The sequence below is a fragment of the Rattus norvegicus genome (genome assembly GCF_036323735.1).
Source record: "Rattus norvegicus strain BN/NHsdMcwi chromosome Y unlocalized genomic scaffold, GRCr8 chrY_unlocalized_19, whole genome shotgun sequence".
Taxonomy (NCBI): Eukaryota; Metazoa; Chordata; class Mammalia; order Rodentia; family Muridae; genus Rattus; species Rattus norvegicus.
The window spans coordinates 430,344-457,104 of record NW_026947377.1 but is presented as its reverse complement, the minus strand read 5'-3'; the positions used below and the strand labels follow the sequence as shown (position 1 = coordinate 457,104).

The following is a 26,761-nucleotide window of genomic DNA, read 5'->3' as shown; positions in this document are numbered from 1 at the left end:
GCAACAAGGACATACCACCTAGTGAGGTTACAATTTTTGGGCATTTACATTATTCTTAACTACACTTAGTCAAATCAATTCCCAGCTCAATCTTCATTTTGAATGAAGCTGATTTTCCTGCAAAGTGGCTCTACCATCTTCTCTTCCTAATATTGGCTTTCATCATGGGGATAATAGATGATTCTGGATGCATAGGGGATGTTTTTATTCCTATATATCACTCCATATACGTACTATTATGTGTACTGACATTTCAATGAGTTTCATTTGGAGAAGGTATAAATGGTTTAGCTTATATATATGCTTTCAACCTCTATTAACATCTTTTAGAAAATATCAAATATCCATTCTTGGTTAATAATTTCTTCTCTCATATGATAAAAAAATAAAATTTTACTCTAATCAAAATAATTCTCTATTATTTTAATATTGAAAGATACAGAAGAATATTAAGATAATGTGGAATATTAAATCAGCTGATCTGCATGTTCATTAATTAAGAACAACTAGAATCATTGATATGTTTTTGGAACATAATATAGTAACAAATACAAAAGCATTGAATAAATAGTGGCAGAAGACGAGTGTCATCATCTAAAATGTACCTTACCTTCAGATCCAGTGTTTTCTTTCATGTAGCAAGAATTCAATTTACCTACTCTTCCTCAGTATTTTTCAAACTCTCATTGACTCTAATTTCAAAGCTGTATCCTATAACTAGCATGATTGTTAAATTTCAAACCAAGAACAGTGCATGTGTCAATCATTTTCCGCCTTTCCTTATTTGTGTTTTATTCTGTTCCCAAAGGCCATGTTGTGTTGAAGTTATGAAGAATTTCTTGCTCCTTTGATGAAAATTTTCTGAAAGCATAGATTATTCATATTTGTAAAATACTGTTGATATGTTTAATAGTACTGGATATTATAGTTAAAATCATCTGGATTAGGAATTTTTGCATGTATATCATAACACACTAAAATACTAAAGATTAAAAGTAGAAGAGCTAGAATTTATCACATGTTTTTACTCTTCTAGGGTTTGTAAATTAACAAAATCTGAAAAATGACTTCTTTCTGTGAAATTCACATTCATGAGCTATTAAATTCTAATCAAAGAGTGTGTCAGCACCAATTAAATTGGATTAAATTATAATTGCAATACAAAATGTTTGTAGTAAGTATATGGGCAAATAATTTGTCTGAATATACTAAATAAGCATGTAATATAATCATAGGTTTGCTCTTCATTAAATAAGTACTCCCATTTATAACTTAAAAAATACAGATATTAAAGTGAGTTTTGTTATATAACAGCTAATAATGGTCTTAGTAATGGATTAAATCACCAAACAATGAACAGTAAGTAGGAATGTCTAGTGAGTTAGAGGTTCTTTCAAGCATCTTCAAGGGGCTAAAATAAATTCCTTTATAATTCTCCTAAATCCACTTATCATGAAATATTCCACATCAGAGTAAATAACACCAACATCTTTTCTTTTGCTCAAAAAAAGACATTGGCTTTCTTTTCTTCCTGCCCACACCACACTCATTCTTCTACCAAACACAACAATTTCCAACATAGCTCTCTGATATGACTCTTTTTCATTATCACTGACAGTACTTCCAGATAGACTTCAAAAACATCCTTAAAATTATTCTCTGTATCATCTCATAATACATAAGTAACCAGAGTCCCTTCTATATACATTGTGAGTTAAACAAACTTATTTAAAACTGTTCAATGATTTCTAAGACATTTACAGTAAATAAAAATTATATGTCTAATACTTTTCCTATATTCCCATATGAGACATTGCCTAAGCTTCAGCTTTATTTGGACCGCTCTTCTATCTCTTAGTCAATACAAAATACTATCATATTTACTTTTTGGAAATGTCAAGCTCTTTGTCCTTTTATCATCCTTCTATTTACTGTGATTTTGCCCAAAATATAGATCAACTATATTTCATCTAATCTAACTTAAATGTCACTTCCTTATGACAATCTCCATGACCATATTTTTAAAATAGATTCTTCAACTACTTGCATACTATCAACTGTAACAGACTCATTTATGAATTCATTTCTTTCTTTTTCTTGAACTATAATGCAATTTTTATAAAAGAAAGTTCATAATACATTTTATTCATTCCTAATCTATACCACTATTATGGACCTGATACAGTAATGGAGACTTATTATTTATTACATGATTCAGTAAGTTTCAAAAATAAACTTTATACTATTCTTCATTTTAATAAATATGCATCCCATTCATTGGTTATTCCAACATGTAGTAATTATGTGAATTCTTCAATATATTACAATTCAATGACCTAGTTGACATTGCCTATATATTTTAATTTGTCACAGATAGTCTGTGTCATATTCAACACAATACTGTGTTCACTGAGCAATTATCTCATCTGGCAATATATTTGACATGAAAGAATGAGATCCCATGAGGAAATAGATGGACTTCCAGGAGTGCTGACACACTCAAGAGCACAGGAGAGACTTCTTCTCAGAGGTAACTTCCTGGAGTGCTCAGAACCCACGAATGGAGGTGTAGTCTGTTACAGCATACTTTTGTTTCTATCTATTCCATATAGCTGAACCTGATCCACAGTTCTTGGTACACAAAAAACTCCTAACCCAAAACATCCGGAAAATCCCAGACAAAATGACAAGATAAAACCTAAGGATAATAGGTATAGTAGAGAATGAAGACTCCCACTTTGAAGGGTCAGTAAATATCTTCAACAAAATTATAGTAGAAACCTTCCCTAACCTAAAGAAAGAGACAACCTTACACGTACAAAATTCAAAGAGAACTCCCAAAAATTTGGAGCAGAAAATAAATTTCTTCCATCACATAATAGTTAAAATATAAAGTACACAAAACAAAGAAAAAATATTAAAACCAGTAAGGGAAAAAAGGTTGAGTTACATAAAAAGGGAGACCAATCAGTATTCCACACTTCTTAAAATAGACTATGAAAGCTATCAGGTCCTGGGCATATATCACACAGATCATAAATGAACAAAAATGTCATCCCAGGCTGCTATAAAACCTCTCAACTACCATAGATGGAGATTCCAAGATATGCCATGACAAGAGTAAATTTCCACAATATCTTTCCACAAATCCAGTCCTACAAAAGATGAAAGGTGGAAAATTCCAGTACAAGGCAGGAAACTACACCCAGAAAAAGAAAGAACACAATCTACTTTTAAAACACAAAAGAAGATAATGTAGGTAGCCACAGAAACATAATTCGACATCTAACAAGAAAAATAATAGACAAATCCAATCATTTGTCTCTGATATCATTAAACATCAAAGGACTCAAATGCCCCTGAAACGACATACACTAGAAATCAACTGCCCTGGAATAGAAACACTTTATTCTTCCTCTGTCTGCAATGGAGGGGTCAGAGACATAGCTATCTGATGGAACGAAATCTAGAATTGACCTTGTGACTGAGGAGTGTCTCAAAAAGTCAGCCTCTGCTGTAGTGTACCTGAAACTGAATCCTTGTGAACAAGAATCCATAGGAGACTCTCACTTTGTTCGTGGCTGACTCAGGTATACCATTCAACTAATAAAGACCAGAACTTGTTCCTCAAACCTTATTGCATAGCCAATACAACTTTGACCCCCAAAAATCTCCAAGAACAATGGATTGACGTCCCATGGCCAATGAATAAAAGTTCCACCCTGGATCCAAGGCCACTTATCTAAGATACTCACCAGAAAGGTAAATATCCCTCACACCCATACCTGTGCTGCTAATAGTAAGTTTAAAAAAGGATTAGAGACAGTGACTTCACACAAGATTTCAGAATAAACCTCAGATTGCTGTCACGTCTGTAGTGGAGTCCTTGGAGATAAGAATTTTCTGGAGTTCTCTGAAAATGTAGAGGCCTGGAGTGATGGGATCATTGTTTTTTATAGAAGGTAATCATGGATTTTCCCCTACTATCAAACCAGATTAAGACTTTTCTCCTTTCAAAAACATTGATATTTTTTATAGGCCTTAGAGTTACCCATTTGACAAAATGGTCTCTCAGAACCATCCCTTCTGCTTGGGGCCCATGGGATATTTTACCTCGGACCAAGGAGCATTGATCCCTCTGGTGAAGGTTCACTGAAATCCAAAAGGAGGGAGCAAATCCTGGAATCTTATGCTACTTCCTTGAGTAAAGTCACATGATATGTTGTGAAGTCATCAGTCTGGTGCTCATTTCGTTTTGGTTGAATATACTTTTAGGGGGCAATCATGCTTAGGACACCTCAACTTTTCATGAATCATGTAATCTATATTCAGGCTCTTGCATATTCAGCTAAAGATGTGGATATGCTAGACTGTGAGGTATCATTAGAAGATGATGCAATGCTAGGACCTCCTGAGCTATTGTAAGCAATTTAATTTTTTCTCAAATACAAGGGGAATATGAATACTCTAATCAATTCTCCTGCTACAGGGGCATCAGCAACTCATCTTTACTTGGTGGTACTCATCCATTCTTTCTTTGATTAAGGAGGCATCATGTGTTATCCCTGAAGGAAAGGTTACTTCAGATCATTCTAGTTTGTCCAAAGTAGGTTTAGATATTAATTTAGGGTGAGGAAACCCACACTAGTTCCTGATATTATGGACTGTGCCACAGATATGTTTCCTAATTTTTCCCAGGTTTCTCCTTCAGTTCAAGGTAAACTTGGGTTTCAATTGGGATGCAATGAAGAGCCCCTGAAAAACATATTCTGCAAAGTAAGATGAATATATTCTACTTTCTTTGAATAAGAAAATCTAGCAATACCCTGTAAGTTGAAAGGGGCTTAATACAAATTATTTTGATGAAGAACATACAGAGAAGGAAATGAAATGAAATCTCACACAGTTTTTTTTTCTTAATGAAACTTTAAATTAATATCCCCTGACAATGGTTTCTTCCGAGAATCCACTTCTATCCATAGGATCTCAGTTCTATTCTTCTAAGAGGTCTTAATGTTTCCTTTCTTACCTGGATGGCCAGGCATAGATAAATGTTTGAAGGAATGGCAGACCACGTGGACATGATGTCCTCAGACATGTCAGTGCAAATCTGAGCCCTAACCTAAGTTCTGCCTTTAAGGTTTTTCACATAAAATGGAGCAGTTTCATCTTTGTTGTCGATGATTATCCTGCTTCTGAACAGCTTGTGCAAAACATAAATCCAGAGATTACCACCCAATATGTAAGAGCAAATTCCCTAATTTCTGGCCAGCACGCCTCAGAGTACCCCGACACATAGTTATTCTGGACTGTGAAAACAGTTGCACTTGACTGCCTTCTTCCAGTACCCAAGGTAAACTTTTGCCTGAAGGATTCTGTGACCTTCTCACTCTTCCCAATCCTCCTAAAATGTTCTCTCTGAATAATGGGCCCTTGACTTTCCAACAAAGTAGTCGTATCCCTAACTGATTAAACATATTTTCAAAAGTGACTCCTTCTATAATCCAATGACTCTGCTCCACTCCGGTTTGAATTCCCAGAGTCGTAGTTTAGAATCAGAGTATATAACCCTTGCAAACTGCAATAAGACAAATCAATAGAAATGTAATAATTTCAACATTTCTGCTTAGATCTTAACAGCTGAACAAACCAGAAGAATTAACCTAGCCAAAAAAAATTATCCAAAGCCTTTGGCAGAAGAAATATGTTCCTGTCTTTTCTCTCCTGCATTAACAGAAATTATGAATATATAAACCTCTGAATGAGAATTTGAAACTTATGATTACGGCTGGAAACTTTATCCACTGTATAAGGTACCAGGAAGCTTTTCTCTTGACAGAAGTGTGTATGACACCTATATACACTATGCCTGAAGAAGTTTCTCTTCATTTTCAATAGGGCTTTAGAGTTTTCCTCTCTTACATGGGGTTCACTTTACCCAGTGTTAACCTACTCCTTCTGATTATATTGTAGAGCATGTTAGTACTCGCCTAAGTATAGCATTGCCCTAGACCCTTTATGATAAAGGGGCTTAAAACCTGTTTGAAGCCTTACATGGGCCTTTTATTTTCCTATACCCATCAAGTGGTTTTGTCTTTTCTCCTTAAAGGTCTGCCAGACCTAGGGAGTGTTATACCTCGCATCCTACATGAAAGACCATCTAGCATTCGTTGTCTTTCCAGTAGGATTGTGGGCCAATTGTCTATTTCAATCCACTAAGTCGATTTTAGACCCTCAGCTTCTGCGAATGGGGGCTAGGGAAATGAAATTCTATTGAAAGGGCTCTAAAAATTATTCTCAGTGCACATCAATTGTCTCAGAACTCCTCCCTGTGTACTATGTGAATTTTGGAGTACCTGTGGAACTAAAGAATTACTAGAGCTGCCCTTCGGCCCATGCCACTCAACACCCCTATAAAGAAAGTTTGCTTAAAACTAACCTCTTTATTCAATGTATTCATACAACACATATGCAAACAATGGTATCTTATATTTCTCTGCTTCTAAATCCTAGTTCAGAAGACACAACGCTAAATTGACTCTTATACCATGTGCCTTAAAGTAGGTCATCAAAATATTCCTATATTTTATTCACATATGTTTGCAGCTGAACACATCCTTGAAGAAACATCACCGCTTCCTGAACCACTTATACTTTTGTTGTGACCATTGCCTGGACTAAAAGATATATATGTATACGTATAGGGAACATACTTAGAAGTTACTGAAACAGAGTCAGAACATTCCTCCAAGGCCCAGTGTAGCCGATAACCTTCCCCTGCTGACCATGGGTGAAGTTGATAATTCTTTTCTTCAAAATATGACTAGGGTCCTCCACATTGTGAACCAATACATTCAGGATTTCACTTTAGCTAAAGATCTTCTCAGAACTTCCCATTCTGTAAATCTGTTCTCAGAAATCTCCTGTTCTGAGATACATCCTAGACTCATTCCTCTTTGAAGAGGCCCTGAGAACTACCCTGAATGATGATGTGACTCCTTCCCCATCAGTGTGGCCTTGGATCTTGCTCACCTCTTGATGGTGTACACTGCCTTTGACCAAATGAAACTCAAACATTGCTTTATTCACAAGGTGACATGAGACATGCTTTTTCAAATAATAGTTTGCCAAAGCTTGTATTCTAAAGCAGTCCCTCATGACTTTGAATTACCTCACATGGATATACTCTAAATAATAGAGAATCAAGGCTTTTACCTTTTACCATGGTGGATAGGGAAATATGTTCTTCCATCGGGTTTGAGGTCCCAGGTCCTATATATAGAATCATTGATTGATTCCAATCAAGCCAATCACTAGAAATCAAGAGCACCCTTTGTTGCTACCCATATATGGACATATTAAGACAAACTGAATGAGCAACAGATCCAGAGACAGTCATCCAAGCTGTTTAAAAAAGGCTTGGGTTGTTACCTAAACTTCCCCAGATTTAATACAAGATGTAAAATTTCTACCAACTAAAGAAGTATAGAAATTGAAGGGCATTGTTGGAGAAAATCCTTCACCAAATCAGGTTACAATGACATCCATGTGTCACAGGATGTTTCATGCTACCAACCCCAACTCCAAGGGTTTTCTAACACGTACCTTTGCACAATCAGATCTCAAAGTTTTCTCTTTCTTAAAGGCGTCGAGATCTTCCTTTTTCCCTCAGTTACCTAAGTCATTGAACAGAATGTCAGACCTCCCTCCTACAACTGAGCCTACTCTACTCATTCCCTGGTTGCCTTATGTCTTCTCAAGTACTCATATAAAGGAAAGACCCCCAAATTTTGATTATTTGAAAGTGGGCAGAAGTCACTTCACTTCTGACTAAAGAGGCCCCATGGTCTCATGGCATACCTCTGTAGAAGCCAGAATCAGATTCAATAACATGTAGTTCAATGTAGTACAAAATGGGACCTTCAACCACAAAAACTATAGGCAGTCAGTTCATGGCCAAGGCTGTATATGCTATGGAATGATGCTCACGAGATATGTCAGGTTTGGCTCCTAAGGGCAAGTCTCATTGATTCCATCTATACTTGTGAGGAGTTTCAGTTGTAGCCTCTAGCTCTGGAAGTCCCAAGAGCATCACTTAATTACAAGGACATCTTATACCTGATTTAAACTCATTTTACTTAAGTGCCAATCTTGACCAAGATTACCAGGCAATCCTGATTGCGATTTCGCAGTGGGACATCATAAGATACTTGTTGTAGATCAGAGGGCAGAGTATAGAAAGCTAAAATTAACATATATGCAATCTTACTACAGATGGTTGTCAGAAATGCAATTTTTCCATCTCTCATTTATGGATGTGTACACATGTACACTTATACTTATATATATCATATGCACATATATACATCACACACACACACACATATATATATATACACACACATTATACATAATATATATACATCATATGTATACATTTATACATCTTATTTATACACATATGATATATATACATTTATACATCATATATATATATATATATATATATATATATATATATATATATATATATATATGTATCGATGGAGCATCAGAGTTCAGATAATCACTTACCCTGATGGAAGAGCATAATGGAAACTGGAAAGAATAATCGGAAGAAAATTAAGCAATACCATACTGTTTTCCCACCACCAAAGGTGAGCTAGAATTTTTCCTTCTTCAAAGTTAGGTGACTAGATCTTTGTAATTGGTTAAAAATGGCCAGGCACTTTCTTGTTTAGCAAAGCAGTTCAGGATGACTCCATAAGTTGCAGTTATGAACACAGGTTACTAAAACTGCACCTATTTCCTAGCCATCTCAACACCATCCCCTTTAGATGAAGGGGAATCAGCACTTCACTTTGATTGGTGGCCTTCAGGTCTTTATTTTTTGACAAATAATACTTTACACCATCCCCTTCTGTATAAGATCTGTTATAAGAAGGACTGGAGTTTACTATTGAGATCTCAGATTTTTTTTTTTTTTTTGCCCAAGAGGACCAAGATTAAAGAGTCCTTAGAGCATACTCAATCTTCTAATAGGGAGCTTTAGATCAAGTATAACCCTCTAATAGGGAGCTTTAGATCATGTTCATCTAATAATGGCCACTAAATAAATATAGGTTTGGCCAAAGGTACTTCACCTAATTATGATCTGTGTTAGCAAATCGTGAAACTTTCATTATCTCTCCTATATACCATCCTTCATGCTTATACCCATGTCGTTGATGATTAGCTTCAAGAGGACTTAGAGACTGAAAATCATGACTGCTGAATAATACTAATGCTTGGACCCCGGTTAGAGCCTACCATGGTGTAACTGAAGATGTGAATATGTAAAGTAGCCCTAGCTTTCCTGCTCAATTTAGGCTTGAAAACTCCCTTATCCTAAAATAGGTTTGTCACTTTAAGCAGATTCTACGTCTTCTTTAATATTCTACTCTTAAACATCATTACTTTAAATCACCAATTTATGTCCACTATATATCAAATGTATATTCTGTATATAAGTGTCTGCTATCTGTCTTATAAGACTGGCAGTTCCTGAGATCATCTCTGGCACCCAGGTCTAAAACTCCACTTCTAGTCAAAAAGGTCCTCAGTAGCTAACCTATTTGACAAAGAATGATTCTGAACTATTCTACTTTTGGTGAAAGATGGCACAAAATTTACACTTAACTGTGTCTCATATTCAAAACTTCCTCTAGGAAGGACATCAGAATGATACCTTTTGCTCCAGTTGTTCTCAAATTCACATCTTCTGTCCAAGAGGTCTGTAAATGTCATCATTTCAAAGAAGAGATTCAGTGTCTCTCCTTTTCCCTATGGGAGTATCAACACTCCACAACTACTCAAAGTATTTCAAGTTTTTTCTCTGTATAGTGGGCAAGAACACTTTCACCAAAGGACAACATTGGCCTGAAATATCTTCTTTTGCCCAAGGGGTACTCATGCCTGCACTCTCTATTGGCCATCTTCAGCACTTCTTCTCTTGATTTTGTGAGCCTGCTACATCCCAACTGTCTAGGATTACATACAAACTTCTTCCTGCTAAAGGTATTCTGAGACATTCCTCCATGGAAGAAAGGGGTTTTGATCTTTTCTTGTCTGACAAAAGTCTTCAAAGCCCAAAGACAACTGTTGGAATAAAATGCAACCTATAGGACTGATGCAAGAATTACTACCTGGACTTTCAAATGGCATGAAAATATATGGACATTCTAAATACTGAAAAAGAATAGGAAGCAGATCAAGCAATACTGGATCTTCCTCTGCTCCACGAGGTACTTACATTTTCTCCAGCATGAAATGGTCTTTCTTATTATTTTAAAATAATTTTACAGAGATTTTACAGTTCTAACAAACAGGTATAGAATATCTCCTTTGCACATTTTCTCAGAAATCCCGGTGATGTCCACGGTGCAATAACAAATTTTTCCCATGAAGTCTTGCATATTACCTTTTTGAGGACTGACACAACAGTCCTACTTCTGTTCAAGTTCCCTACCTCCACCATCTTACCCAGTAAGATTTAGACTTATACAATTAAGAAGACTCCAGGAGGCCAAGGAATTACCACAGATTCCCCATATGCCAAATGTATTTCCTCTCTTAAATTTCTAAGTTTATTGTCCTGGGAAACACTGTTCTGACCGAAGAGATCTCAGAGAAATCTGGACTGAGTTCTCAAACAAGAGTCTAAAAGCAAGCATAAATCCGACTACTGTCTTCATTGTGTTCCCTTACACAGAGATGTCCTTTCACATGCAGAGGAATGTGTAAATGGATATATATTTGAATAAGACACTGAACCCAACACTACTCCATTAGAGCCTTGTACAAGACTTCTAAGACTGTTGACTGCCTACCATGGACATTCAAATGTGTATTCTTTACTGTGATTTCCAGTTTGGAGTTGCTGAAGTAGTGTTTGGCTGTAATGTTCTATAATTTTCAAGGTATCAATTAACCTTCAACTTCTGCTCAGTAGTGCTCCAGACATAAGAGGAAGAGAAGCTATGCACATTCCATACAGTCTAGGGGAGATCCTTTTTCACCCTTCTACTTTAGAACATCAAAAATCTATTACATTTTCCTAGAGGGACAGCAACAATTCCTCTCCTGCACACAAGGAAATTAGATATGCTTCCACCTATTCAAAGGAATCTGAGTATCCTCTTTTCATTTATTTGATTTTTTAATTTAAATTTCAAATATACCCTTTCTTGGTTTCCTGTTCATAAGACATCTATCTGCTCTCCCTCCCCTTCTTCGATAATGGAGTTCCCATCCACATCATCCACCCGTCTAGTCTTTCTGACCTTCCTTACACTGGGAGTCCAAATTTGGAAGGACTAAGAGTTTTTCCTCCCCTTTGTGCCCAAAAAGGCCATCCTGTGCTACATATACATCTACAGCCATGAGTCAATCCTTGTATATACTTTGGGTGATGCTTTACTCCCTGGGACCTATCGTTGTTGGGCATTGCTGTCCTATGAGGCTGCAAGCCCCTTCAGGTCTTTCAATCGCTTCTGTAATTCCTCCAACAGGTGTTCCAATGTCAGATTAATGTTTTGCTGCTAGCATTCAAATATGAATTTGACCTGTTGTGGCTGTGTCTCTCAGGAGACAGCTATATCCAGTTCCAGTCAGCATGCACTTCTTAACTTCAACAATCTTATATAATTTGGTGACTGTATAAATGTATATGGGCCACAGGTGGGGCATGAATTCCTTCAGTCTCTGCTTCTACCTGTGCCTCCACATACCCTCCTGTGAATGTTTTTTGTTCCCCCTTTTAAGAAGGAGTGAAGCTTCCATACTTTGATTATTCTTCTTGAACATCATGTGGTCTGTGGATTATATCTTGAGGAATTCGAACTTTTGGGCTAAAATCCACTTATCAGAGATTGCATACTATGTGACCTTTTCTGTGATTGGGTTACCTCACTCAGGGTGACGCTTTCTAGGTCAATCCATTTGCCTATGAGTTTCATGAATTCATTGTTTTTAATGCGGAATAGTAGAACATTGTACAGATGTATCACATTTTATGTATCCATTCGTCAGTTGAAGACCATCTGGATTCTTTCCAGTTCCTGGCTACTATAAATAATACTGCTATGAGCATAGTGGAGCATGAGTCTTTGTTGAATGTTGCACCATCTTTTGGGTCTATGCAGAGTACAGGTACAGCTGGGTCCTCAGTTAGGGCATTATCCAATTTTCCCAGGAAACTTCAGAATGATTTCCAGAGTTATCGTACAGGTTTGCAATCCCTCCAATAATGGAACAGTGTTTTTCTTTCTCCATAACCTCACCAACATCTGTTGTCACCTGAGTTTTTGATCTTAGCCATTCTGACTGGTGTGAGGTGGAACCTCAGGAGTGTTTTTATTTTTATTTCCTTGATGACTAAGGATGTTGAGCATTTCTTGACATACTTCTCAGCTATTTGTTATTCCTTAGTTGAGAATTCTCTGTTTAGCTCTGCACCCCATTTTTCATAGGATTGTATGGCTCTCTGGTGTCTAACTTCTTGAGTTCTTTGTATATTTTCGATATTAGCTCTGTATCAGGTGTAGGATTGAAAAAGATCTTTTCCCAATCATTTGGTTGCTGTTTTGTCCTAATAACAGTGTCCTTTGACTTACAGAAGCTTTGTAGTTTTATGAAGTCTCATTTCTGATTCTTGATCTTACAGTACAAACCAGTGGTGTTTGGTTCAGGAAAATTTTCCCAGTGCCCATGTGATCAAGACTCTTCTCTACTTTTTCTTCTATAAGTTTCAGTTTATTGGGTTTGATGTAGAGGTCTTTGATCCACTCATACTTAAGCTTTGTATAGGGCAATAAAAATGAATCGATTTGCATACTTCTACATGCTGCCCTCCACTTGTTGAAAATCCTATCGTTTTTCATTGGATGGTTTTAGCCTCTTTATTAAATATCAAGTGGCCATTTATGTGTGTGTTTGTGTTGGTGTCTTCAATTCTATTCCACTTATCAACATTCCCAGGAATCTGTACAAATACAATTTTTTGTCATTGTTCTTTGCTTTTTAATCACTATTGCCCTGTAATACTGCTTGAGGTAAGGAATGGTGATTCCCCCAGAAGTTCTTTTATTGTTGAGTACAGCATATGTATGTTGTGCCATCACTTGTATTAAATTCTTAAAAGTCTTTAATCTTTCTTTATTTCTTGCTTGACAAGTTATCTTTGAGTAGAGCACTGTTCAAGTTACAGTTATGTGTGGGCTCACTGATGTTTTTGTGGATATTTAAGACCAGCCTTAGTTTGTCACGGTTTGATAGGATGCATGGACTTATTTCAGTCTTCTTCGATCTGTTGAGTCCTGTTTTGTGACTTGATATATGATCAATTTTGGAGAAAATACTATGAGATGCTGGGAAGAATATATTATTTTGTTTTAGGATTAAATATTCTATAAATATCTGTAATGTCCATTTTATTCACAACTTCTGTTACTTTGTCTAGATCTTGGTTTAATTTTTGTTTCCATGATCAGTCCATTGATGAGATTGTGGTGTTGAAATCTCCCACTATTATTATGTGAGGAGCAAATGGGTGCTTTGAGCTTTAGTAAGGTATCTTTTAGGAATGGAGGTGCCCATGTATATGGAGCATACATATTTAGGATTGACAGTTACTATTGGTGGGATAATCTTTTGATAAATATGAAATTTCCTTCCTCACCTGTTTCGAAAACTTTTGGTTGATAGTCGATTATATTCCATAGTAGAATGGCAAATCCAGCTTCCTTCTATCAGACCATTTGCTTCAAAATTTGTTTTCTAGCCTAATACTCTCAGGTAGTGTCTGTCTTTGTCTCTGAGTTGTGTTTTCTACATTCAACAAAATACTGGGTCCTCTTTATGTATCCATTCATTTAGTCTATGTCTTTCTATTGGGGAATTCACTCCATTTTGTTAAAAGATATTAAGGAATAGTGATTGTTGCTTCTGTCATTTTTGTTGTTAGAGGAAGAGTCATGTTTGTGTGTCTCTTTTCTTTTGGTTTCATTGCAAGATTAGTTTGTTGCTTTTTCTAGGATGTAGTTTCCCTCCTTGTGTTAGAGTTTTCTACCTATTATCTTTCGTTGGGCTGGATTTGTAGAAAGATACTGTATAAATTTCGTTCTGTCATGGAATATCTTCGTAATTCCATATGTGTTAATTGAGAATTTTCCTGGCTATAGTAGACTGGAATGGCTTTTGTGTTCTTTTATGGTCTAGAGTATTCCAGGATCTTCTGACTTTCATAGTATCTGGTGAGAAACCTTGTGTAATTCTCATAGGTCTGACTTTATATGTTACTTGACTTTGTCCCTTATTGCCTTTAAACTTCTTTCTTTATTTTGTGCATTTGGTGTTTTGACTATCATGTGATGTGAGGAATTTCTTTTCTGGTAAAATCTATTTACAGCTCTGTTGGCTTCTGGCATGTTTTTCGGCATCTCTGTCTTTAGGTTGGGGAAGATTTCTTCGATAATTTTTTGAAGATATTTACTGGCCCTTTAAGTTGGGAGTCTTCACTCTCTTTTATACTTCTAATTGTAACATTTGATCTTCTCATTGTGTCTTTGAGTCCAAATGACAGGTAACTTGGAGCATAAAAGTTGGTCTTATCTCTGCTTTCAAGTGTGTAGGCACCCTTACCAACTGGTTTTCAGCTCTCAGCACAGCCAGAAAACAATAATGTCCTTCAGCTGAATTCTCTTAGGTCCCTGTGTAAATATTGTGTACCTACTTCAAATGATAATCTCTGAAAGCCTATTTTATCCAAAATAGTTTTGTTGCATATGTGTGTGTGTGTGTGTGTGTGTGTGTGTGTGTGTGGGTGGGTGGGTGGGTGTGTGACACATGTCCAGCAGACTCTGAATGGCCATTCCTTCAGTCTCCTATGAACAATCTCTCCCTTACCCCTCTTATGGATATTTTATTTACCCTTTTAAGGGAGGAGTGAATAATCTGCATTTTGGTCCTCCTTCTTGAGTATCATGTGGTCTGTGCATTGGATCATAGGTAACTTGAGCATTTGCACTGATATCCAATTAAAAATGAGTGCATACTTTGTTTTTCTGTTATTGGGTAACCACCCTCAGGATGATATTTTTTTAGGTTCATCCATTTGCCTATGAATTTCATGAACTCATTATTTTTGATAAATGAGTACTAATCCATTGTGTAAATATAGGCCATTTTCTGTATCCATTCTTCTGATGAAGGACATCTGGGTTAATTCCAGCTTCTGGATATTATGAATAAGGCTGCTATGAACATAGTGTAACATGTGTCTTTGTTGTATGTTGGAGCATCTTTTGGGTATAAGCTCAGGGGAGGTATAGCTGGGTCTTCAGCAACTGCAATGACCAATTTTTGAGGAAACTCAGGACTGATTTTCAGGGAGGTTGTACCAGTTTGCAATCCCAACAACAATGGACGAGTGTTTCTCTTTCACCATATCCTTGCCAGCATCTGCTGTCACCTGAGTTTTTGATCTTAGCAATTCTGACTGATGTGAGGTGGAAACTCAGGGTTGTTTTGATTTGCATTTCCTTTATGACTAAGTAGGTTATACATAACACAAATCGTTCTAAGAAATGATGTTACCCTAACTGTTGGTCTTTATATAGCTCTGTGCCAATTGAACAATTTCTAACTCCTTCTTCAAAGTTCAAGTCCAAGGATATCCTATACCCAGTATTGCTTCTGGAAGTGAGTAATTAGCTCACAATTTCTGTAGGAAATTTAGACCAGGGTATCACAGGGGCCTCAACCGCTGAGTTGAGTTTCTTTGTTTGGATCCCAGTTGAATGACTCAGGTTGCACTCTTGGAAGAAATCTCCACACATCAGGGTCACAGTCCATGATGAAATGTATAAGTTGCTCAAACTGGTTAGGATTTCAAATAGATGATGCTGTGGCTTAACAATATTATAGGGTAAAAATTGAAAGACCATTGAATATGACCAAGGCTTGGAGAGAAACATTTTCAATAGACTAACTCTAATTGCAAATTACCAGATTTCATTGTAAAGACAATGTATACAAGAAAAAAAACACATCCTGTTTGACTGATGCAAGGGAAAACAAGAATGCAGTTTAATAAGAGTAAAGAATATGCAGTCAGCTAGGTCATTTTGACTCTCATTTTCTAGAAGAGAGTTGTGTGCTCTCCCACAAAACTTTTTAGGACAAGAGGTAGAAACCAGAGACAGATGCATGTGGGAAAAGATGGAGAAATATTTGCCCACATACTCAATGTACAAAGAAAATAGCTAAACCCATGCGGAATGACAAAGGGTGCAAATCCATCAGGAATGTAGATTGTTATCTAATGAGGTGCTTCTTATGGGTGAAGCAAATAAGACAGGGTAGTGAAGAAGGTATTTACACATGGTTGTCTTTATAACCATAACCAGTTGTAGAAAAATGATTAATAATTGAAATCAATAATTCCTTTGTATTTTGTTAACAAAGTTTTTCTATAGATTTTTGTGTTTTCTTTCATCAATTTCTTCATCATGCAATATAATACCAATTAAGACGATACCAATGGTTTTCATATTCGTTTCAAATTTGAGATACTGAAAGAATGTGCCGTAGAACACATTTCCATCGATTCTAAATATGTATCGTGTTTTAGATTGTAGAATTGATGATTATATCACATCAGTATATCTATGATATTGTAAAATATATATTGCATTTCTATTTGGATGTAGGATCATTCTCTTTTATCAAGGCACCATTATAATCTGGTTATTATTTTCATTTACAAATTATTCACAACATAAGGATATATGATGTAATTTTAAGTTGACAAGAAATAGACTTTTGATGGCTATTTTTGGTTGCCTACTTGACTAAAGCTGGAATTATCTAAAACCATAAAATAATGGCCCTACCTCTGAGGTAATCCACTTTCATTCAAAGTGAGAAGATCTACTTCTATTCTGAATACTTGAAATACAAAAACACTCCTTGAATCCAGGTATTTAATCCAGCTACAATGTTGGCAATTCCTCCTAAAGGAAGCCTATATAATGACATGGAAGTTGCTCTTATCCTGGTTGCTCTGTCTTGCTAGCAAGTCTATTTCATTACTGGCATTAAATCTTTTTTTTAAATCCTTATTAACTTGAGTATTTCTTATTTACATTTCGATTATTATTCCCGTTCTCAGTTTCAGAGCCAACATCCCCCTAACGCCTCACCCTCCCCTTCTATATGGTCTTCCCTTACCAAACCTTCCCCCATTATCACCTTCACCCCCAACAGTCATCTTCACTGGGGTTCAGGCTTAGCAGGACCAAAGGCTTCCCCTTCCACTGGTGCTCTTACTAGGATAGTAATTGCTACCTATGAGGATGGAGCCCAGGGTCAGTCCATGTACAGTCTTTGGGTAGTGGCTTAGTCCCTGGAAGCTCTGGTTGCTTGTCATTGTTGTTCATATGACGTCTCGAACCCTTCAATCTCTTCTACATCTTTCTCCAATCCCTTCAAAAAGGGTCCCATTCTCAGTTCAGTGGTTTATTGCTGACATTTGCATATGAATTTTGTGAATTGTGGCTGTGTCTCTCAGGACAGATCAGCATCCGGATCCTGTTTGGATGCACTTCTTTGCTTCATCTATCTTGTCTATTTGGGTGGCTGTATACATATGGGCCACATGTGGGTCAGGCTCTGAATGGGTGTTCCTTCTCACTTTGATCTAAATTTTGCCTCCCTATTCCCTGCCAAGGGCATTCTTGTTCTCCTTTTAAAGAAGGAGTGAAGCATTCACATTTTGATCATCCATCTTGAGTTTCGTTTGTTCTAGGGATCTAGGGTAATTCAAGCATTTGGTCTAGTAGCCACTTATCAATGAGTGCATACCATGTGTGTTTTTCTGTGATTGGGTTACCTCACTCAGGATGATATTTTCCAGTTCCATCCATTTGCCTACGAATTTCATAAAGTCATTGTTTTTGATAGCTGAGTAATATTCCATTGTGTAGATGTACCACATTTTCTGTATCCATTCCTCTGTTGAAGGGCATCTGGGTTCTTTCCTGCTTCTGCCTATTATAAAGAAGGCTGCTATGAACATAGTGGAGAACATGTCTTTTTTATATGTTGTGGCATCTTTTTTGTATATGCCGAAAAGAGGTATAGCTGGATCCTCAGGTAGTTCAATGTCTGATTTTCTGAGGAACCTCCAGACTGATTTCCAGAATGGTTGTACCAGTCTGCACTCCCACCAACAATGGAGGAGTGTTCCTCTTTTACCACATCCTCACCAACATCTTATATCACCCGAGTTTTCATCTTAGTCATTATGACAGGTGTTAGGTGGAATCTCAGGGTTGTTTTGATTTGCCTTTCCCCTATGACTAAAGATGTTGGACATTTCTTAGGTGTTTCTCAGCTATTCGGCATTCCTCAGCTGTGAATTCTTTGTTTTGCTCTGAACCCCATTTTTCAATAGGGTTATTTGTCTCATGCAGTCTAACTTCATGAGTTCTTTGTATATCTTGGATAAAAGCTCTCTATCTGTTGTAGGATTGGTAAAGATCTTTTCCCAATCTGTTGGTTGCCATTTTTCCGAACCAAGTGTTCTTTGCTTTACAGAAGCTTTGCAGTTTCATGAGATCCTTTTTGTCGATTCTTGATCTTAGCACATAAGTCAATGGTTTTTTCTTCAGGAAAATTTCTTCAGTGCTCATGTGTTCGAAATGCTTCCCCATTTTCTTCTCTTAGTTTAGTGTATCTGGTTTGATGTTGAGGTCCTTGATACAGTTGGACTAAAGGTTTCTACAAGGCAGGAAGAATGGATCAATTTGCCTTTTTATACATGCTGACTTCCAGTTGAACCAGCACCATATGCTGAAAACGCAATCTTATTTTCCATTGGATGGTTTTGGCTTCTTTCTCAAAAATTAAGTGACCATGGGTGTATGGGTTCATTTCTGGGTCTTCAGTTCTATTCCACCAGTTTATTTGGCTGCCTCTGTCTCAATGCCGTACAGTTTTTATCACTGTTGGTCTGGAATACTGCTTGAGTTCAGTGATAGTGATTCCCAAGGAAGTCCTTTTATTGTTGATGGTAGTTTTAATTGTTCTGTGTTTTTTTGTTATTCCAGATGAATTTATAAATTGTTCTGTCTAACTCCATGAAGAAATGATTGAAATTTTGATGTGGATTGGAATAAATCTGTAGATCTCTTTTGGTATAAAGGCCATTTTTACTATATTAATCCTGCCAGTCCATGAGCATGGGAGATCTTTCCATCTTCTGAAATCTCCTACAGATTCTTCAGAGACTTGATGTTCTGGTCATATGCTTATATTTTTTACTTGCTTGGATAAAGTCACCCTGAGATATTTTATATTATTTGTTGCTATTGTGAAGGGTTTCATATCCCTAGTTTCTTTCTCCGCTTGTTTAACTTATGTGCAGACTTATTATTATATCCGACAACTTTGCTGAAATTATTTATCAGGCTTTGCAATTCTTTGCTGGTACTTTTGAGGTCACTAAGTATACTATCTTATCATCTACAAACAGTGCTATTTTGACTTCTTCCTTTCCAATCTATATCCCTTTGACCTCCTTCAGTGTCTGCTTGTTCTGACTAAGATGTCTAGAACTATAATGAATAATTTCTGAGAGACTGGGTAGCCTTGTCTAAGACCTGATGTCAGTGTGATTGCTTTAAGTTTCTGTCCACTTAGTTTAATGTTAGCTATGTATTTGTTTTATAGGTTTAGGTATGGGCCTTAAGTTCATGTACTTTCCAGTACTTTTATTATGAAGGGGTATTGAATTTTGCCAAATGTTTTATCAGCATATAATGAAAGGATCATTGGGTTTTTATATTTGAGTGTGATTATATAATGGATTACATTGATTGTTTCCATATACAACACCATCCCTGCATGCCCGGGATAAAACCTACTTGATCATGATGGATGATTGTTTTGATATGTTCTTGGACTCGGTATTTTTGCAAGGATATTCATAAGGGAAATTGGTCTGAAATTCTCTTTTTTGTTGGGTCTTTGTGTGTTTTAGGTATGAGAGAAATTGTGGCTTCATAAAAGCAATTAGGTTGTGCTCCATCTGTTTCAATATTGTGGAATAGTTTGCAGAGTACTAGTATGAAATTTTCTTTGAATTTTGGATAGATTTCTGCACTAAACCCATCTTATCCTGGACTCTTTTTGGTTCAGAGGCTTGTAATAACTGCTTGTATTTTTTTTAGCAGTTATTGGTTGTTTAAACGGTTTTTCTGTTTTTTTTTTTTCTGTTTTTCTGTTAAATCGCTTTGGTACCTGGCATTTGTCTAGAAAATTGTCATTTTTCTCCAAATTTACAAGTTTTGTTGAATATAGTGTTTTGTAAGACGATCTGATGACTTTTTTAATTTGCTCTGATTCTGCTGTTATGTCTCCCTTTTCATTTCTTATTTTGTTAATTTGGACACACACTGTGGGCCTTCAGGTTTGTCTGGCTATGGGTTAATGTATCCTGTTGATTTTTTAAAAGAACCAGCTTTTGGTTCTGTTCATTCTTTGTATGGTCCCCTTTTTTGTACTTGGTTGATTTCAGCTCTGAGTTTGATTATCTCTTGACTTCTACTCCTCCTGTACATATTTACTTCTTTTTCTTCTAGAGTTTTAGGTGTGCTGTCAAGTTCCTGATGTATGCTCTCTCCTGTCTTTATGCAGGCACTCAGAGATATTTTTCCTTTTAGCACAGCTTTCATTTGTCCCAAAAGTTTGGGTATATTGTACGTTAATTTTCATGAAATTCTAAGAAGTCTTTAATTTCTTTCTTCATTTCTTCCTTGACCAAGTTATCATTGAGTAGAGCATTGTTCAACTTCCATGTATATGTGGGTGTTCTTTCCTAATTGTTATTGAAGAACAACCTTAGCTCATTGTGGTCTGATAGGATGAATTGGATTATTTCTATCTATCTGTATACTTTGAGACCTGGTTTTTGATTGATTATATGATCAATTTTGGAGAAAGTGCCAAGAAGTGGTGAGAAGAAGTTATATCCTTTTGTTTTATGATATTCTATTTATGATAGTATGTTCTAAAATATCTGTTAAGTCCATTTTGTTTATAACTTCTGTTAGTCTGTCTATGTCTCTGTTTAATTTCTGTTTCTGTGATCTGTCCAGTGATGAGAATGGGATATTGAAATTTCCTACTATTATTGTTTGCAATGCAATACTTTCTTTGAGCTTTAATAGGGTTTCTCTTATGTATGTAGGGGTCCTTGTATTTGCGGCATAGATTTTTAGGATTTCGAGTTCATTTTGGTGCATTTTTCCTTTGATGAATATGTAGTGTACTTCCTTATGGATTTTTATGACTTTTGGTTGAAAGTCGATTTTATATGATATTAGATCTTCAGACCATTTGCTTGGAAAGTTGTTTTCCAGTCTTTTACTCTGAGTTAGTGTCTGTCATTATCTCTGGTGTGTTTCCTGTATTGCAAAACGATGGGTCCTCATTACGTATTCAGTTTGTCAATCTGTGTCTTTTTAGTGGGGAATTGAGTCCATTGAAGTTGATGGATATTAAGGAATAGTGATGATCACTTTCTCTTATTTTCATAATTGGACGTTAGTTTACGTTTGTGTGCTTCTGTTTATTTTGTTGTGAAAAGAATAATTTCTTGCTTTATCTATGATTTTACTTGCCTCCTTGTATTGGGGTTTGCCACTTAGAGTCCTTTGTATTACTGGATATGTAGAAAGATATTGTGTAAGTTTGGTTTTGTCATGGAATATCTTGGTTTCTCCATCTATGTTAATTGACAGTTTTGCTGGATACAGTAGCCTTGGGTGGCGTTTTTGTTCTCTTAGTGTCTGTATGCCATCTGTCCAGGATCTTCTGGCGTTCAAAGTCTATGGTGAGAATTATGGTGTAATTCTGATAGGTTTGACATTATATGTCATTTAACCTTTCCCTTACTGCTTTTAATTTTTATTTGTTTTGTGCATTTGGTGATTTAACTATTATGTGATGAGAGGATTTCCTTTTCTGGTCCAATCTATTTGGAGTTATGTAGGCTTTGTGTATGTTTATGGACATCTCTTTCTTCAGATTAGGGAAGTTTTATTCTATAAATTTGTTGAAGCTATTACTGTCCCTTGATGTTGGCAGTCTTCACTCTCTTCTATACCTGTTATTATTATGTTTGATTTTCTTATTGTGTCCTTGATTTCCTGTATGTTTTGGGCTAGGAGATTTTTCTGTTTTACATTATCTTTGACAGTTGTGTCCATGTTTTCTGAGGAATCTTCTGCTCCTTAGATTATATCTTCCATATCTTTTATCCTGTTGGTGACGCTCACATCTATGACTCCTGGTCTCTTTCCTAGGTTTTCCATCTCCAGGGTTGTCTTCCTTTGTGCTTACTTTATTGTTTCTATTTCCATTTTTAAATACTGGATGGTTTTGTTCATTTCCTTTTCCTGTTTTGTTGTTTTTTCAGTAGTTCTTTAAGGTACCTTTTTGTTCCCTCTCTATGGGATTCTACGTGTTTACTTCTGTATTTTCTATTGCCCTGTATTTTCTTAAGGGAGTTATTTATGACCTTATTAACATCCTCCATCGTCATGATAAAATGTGAACTTAAATCTAGATCTTTCTTTTCTGGTGTCTTTAGATATCCAGTTTTTGCTTTGGTGGGAGATTTGGGCTCTGATGAACCCAAGTAGTCTTGATTTATGTAGTTTGATTTCCTGTGCTTCCCTCTAGCCATCAGGTTGCTCCTGAATTTAGCTTGTCTTGCTCTTTCTGACAGTGGCTTGACTTCCTGCTTTTTTGTTTTTTTCCTTTTATTTTTACCCTGTTATGGGAACAGAGTGTTCTGCTCTCATGTGTGCAGTTACTCCTCTCCACTGGCTTTAAGCTGTCCTTGTGGGCAGGAAGCAGAAGGAACTTCCCATATTTCTCCTAGGACCTTCTGTTTGGTGAGGTGGCATAGAAGGAACAAGGTGTTTTCCTCTTGAGTCAGGAACTTGGCAGAGTGTAGACTCCTCTCTTTTCCCAGGAGTGTCTGCTTTACTGAAGGTCTAGTTCCCTACTCTCAGGATTTGGGGGCAGGGAGTTGTTTGACCAGTTCCTTTCAGATCCAGGCACAGTCTGGCACATGATACTCCTGCAGTTTTACTCCTCTTATATTCCTGTGTCCAGAGGCACTGCTCTTTTGTCTTGGGCCAGAGATGTGGGAAATGGAGGGCAGAAGTGGCAGTCTCTGTGCCTTGTAGGCTCATTATTGCCCCCACCCCTGGGTGATCAGCTCTCTCTCCCACAGCATCTGGGAGCAGGGAGCTCTGGGTCAGGAGTAGTAAAGCTCAGGAGCCAGCTAGAAACTGGAAATGCCTTCTCCCAGAGGAGTTCTGTTTTTTCGTGTCCTGAGTCCACCAATCAGGTCACTTAGAGTAGAAAATTTTGATTCACCTCTGGTCTCAGTCCTGAAGACGCTCCTCGGGCTGACTTTCAGCTCTCTATGAGAGCTGCAACCAGAAATGTTCTGCCCCTACTGCTCCTAGGTCCCTATGCACAGGAGGCCGAGATGGAGCTAGGTGTTTGTTTTTTTTTTTCTTAAGTCAAAAATGTGAACAGAGTTCTCAGGGGTTTCTGCCCCTCTGATGGTCTATGTATTCCCCACCCCACACGAAATTTGGGTGTAGGATGCGGTTTGGACAAGTTCAGATCCAGGTGCAGTTTGGACTGCAGGGCTCCTGCAGCTTGACTACTCCTATATTCATGTGTCCAGAGGCACTCTGCAGTTTCCTCTTGGGCTAGGGATGTGTGCACCGGTGGTCAGAAGTGGCAATCTTTCCTTCCCTATGGTCTCAGTATTGCCCACTCTTCTGGGTGATCAGCTCTCTGTCCCACAGAGTTTCCAAAGCTGTTTCAAATGTTAATTCCCTATCCTACAGTTCTCCAGTCTTTCCAATTCTACTCCAAAGTGTGTTGGAGAAGACCCCTCTGGTCAAGGGGATGTAAAACAGGCCCCATCAGACAAAGAGGGCTGCAAAAGTTCTTGTCTTAAAGGTAATCTCAGTGATTTCTCATGTTCTACAAAAGGATTAAGTCCTGCCCCCTCTCCATATGAGACTTTACTACCTTTGATAGCTGTCAAAGCAGGGCAGAGAGTTATGTCCACTCACAAAGATAGTCAAAGATATCCTCCATCTGCACCAAAGTCCCTTCTGCAATCTGCTTCGGGTATAATGAGTTTGAAACCTGATTCTGCTGACTAAGGGGAATTCAGAGCTTCCCTATTAAACCAAGAGGAGCTTCAGAGTCCTCCAATATTAAAAATGGGCTTAATTCATCACTTATGGTCCAAGGGGTACAAAATACAGTCACAAATCCCCACGTGAACCTCATAAGACACGTACAAGACCAAGCAGAGACAAAACTTTCTGCATGTACACCATTAGATCAAGGACCATTTCCAGTTTCAGAAGGGGCTCTTGAGAGTTCCACACCCACTCAAGATGTGGAACAAAATTCTGAGTTCACTCAAGAGACTCTTCTTCCTTCTGCACATAAAAATGTGATTTAGCACCCTCAACATCTCACCCAGTACTTCTAATGTCCCTATAAAACAGGGATTTATTCACATATCCTCTACCACCGAAAAGGATCCTCCCGACTTCTCATAAGGGCCAAAATAGTCAAGTTTATCACAAAACACAGTCAATGAACCATGCAGACTCCATATTTATACAATGTAGAGAGAAGATAAACCATTCCCTACCTCCTCAGTGGACTGGAGTCATTCTTTCCTAAAAGGAGAGGCTCCAAAATGTTCCACATATACATCAGAGATGCTAGAATTTCCCAAAGTTGACCAGTATTCCCTGAGTAATACGCTATCTTATAAAGAGACTGTGGGACAAGAAACATCTACAAAAGGAATTCTACCCACAGTCACATCTTTAGAAATGGCTTGTGGTTGTGACACATGTACAAAAGATGTTCTAGGACATATTCCATCTGAAGAGAAGGTTACGGATCCAACCATATGTGAACGAGAGTCGGGAAACATGGTAAGCAAACACCAGTGTCTGTAGGATCCTCGACATCTGAAGAAATGGAATCCTTGGATTCCATTTGTGCAAAAGAATGCATAAAACCACCGCAAATTTCACAGTAGGCTATAGGAACTTCCTTATCTCCTCAAGATCTTCCCCAACTAAAGAAGATGTTTCACACTCTTCCAAATGTGCACAACGGGTTGTCAGTCCTCCTTTATACCCACAAGCAGACTCAGAACATCTGCCAAATACCCAAAAGGTTCTGGATTTTACCTAATCTTCTGAAGGTTCCTTGGAACCTGTTTTGTCTATCAAGAAGCCTAGGGATCCTGACACTTCTATACAAAAGTCTGTTTCCTCTTCTCCAGTAGAAGAAAATTTTCATGGAACTTCCTCAATTACACAACAATATCTAGAATCATCCTTATCTGCTGCATGAAGCTCTCAGACATCTCACATATGTCCATGATGCTCTAGGAGAGGTCACATCTTCAGAAGTAGCTCTAATACCTAACCCCCATTCTGACATCACAGTCAGGATTTCTACACATATACACAGCACATTAAGACCTTCCTCATCTGAGAAGGATGTCTTAGGATCTACTGCATCTAAACACCATGCTTTACAACTATGCCCATCTACCCAAGTAGATTTATTTCACATGTCCACTCTGGGAAGAAATAGTCGACTATCTCCCTCTACCAAAGTCGACCACAGGCCTCCAGTTTCTAGAAACAAAGGGTTAAGATTTGATCCTACTGAAAGAGTCTTGAGAAATTTCTCCTCTAAGGAAGACAGTTTCAACTTTCTCCCTTCTGCTAAAAGGGAACTTGTGCCATCTTCTGTTCTCAAAGATACACCAAAAGATACAACTACTCCTCAGTTTGGTCCCACACCTTCTCAATCTATCCAAAGGGCCTTGAAATTTTCCAAAAATGATGAAATAATTTTGGAAAGTTTCCAATCCTTACAAGAGTATGCTGGACATTCCATATTTTCCCAAGATGCTCTCGTAATTCCTCCTCCAACCAAAAAGGTATGTTCACTGTCTGCCCTAGAGTTTCAGGGAATTTCTTCACCACTCTCGAGGGCTCCAGAAAGTGTTCTACATCCTCAAAGTAATTTGTCATTGTGGAAATTAGATTTCAAAAATACAAAAACTTTTTTATATATCCAACGGTCTGAGGGAAAGCCCACACTGAAAAAAAAATCAATTAGACATTGTGCCATTAACCAAAGTATATCAGAAAAATTCCTTGTCTTCTAAAGCATCTAAAAAACAATCTGGTTCTAGCATTTTTCCTGGGAAACATTTACCATCAGCCAAAAAATCCCCAGGAACATCAAAATCTAAAAAGAAACTTTTCCATCTGCCCAAAGGTCTTTAGGATGTTCAGCAACTACTCCAAGAGCTCGGTTAACCTAGAGAAAAAAAGAACTAAAGCCATCCTACCAGGGTGTTTTCCCAAGAAACACATATTTCTTCTTTTCTATTATACCATGACAGAAGGCCATCTTCCTTCTCCCCATCTCTGATCTCTTCATCCTATTTGTCCTCCCTTCCAAATGGCTCTTTACTCTGAATTAGAGGCCAATTAGTAAACCATAGAAATATGGAAGGAATATCTGAGAGGCAGTGGCTGACATGACAACACTTGTGACATCACAGATGAAGCTA

General features: G+C 37.3%; 1 long non-coding RNA gene across 1 annotated transcript; it reads right to left on the bottom strand.

Moving 5' to 3' along the window:
- Positions 1-766: 766 nt before the first annotated feature.
- Positions 767-26,757, bottom strand: LOC134484612 (uncharacterized). Its single transcript, XR_010062125.1, has 2 exons — positions 26,537-26,757; positions 767-861 (listed from the first exon to the last, which is right to left on the bottom strand). It is a non-coding gene; the product is annotated as an uncharacterized LOC134484612 (long non-coding RNA).
- Between the last annotated feature and the right edge of the window lie 4 nt (positions 26,758-26,761).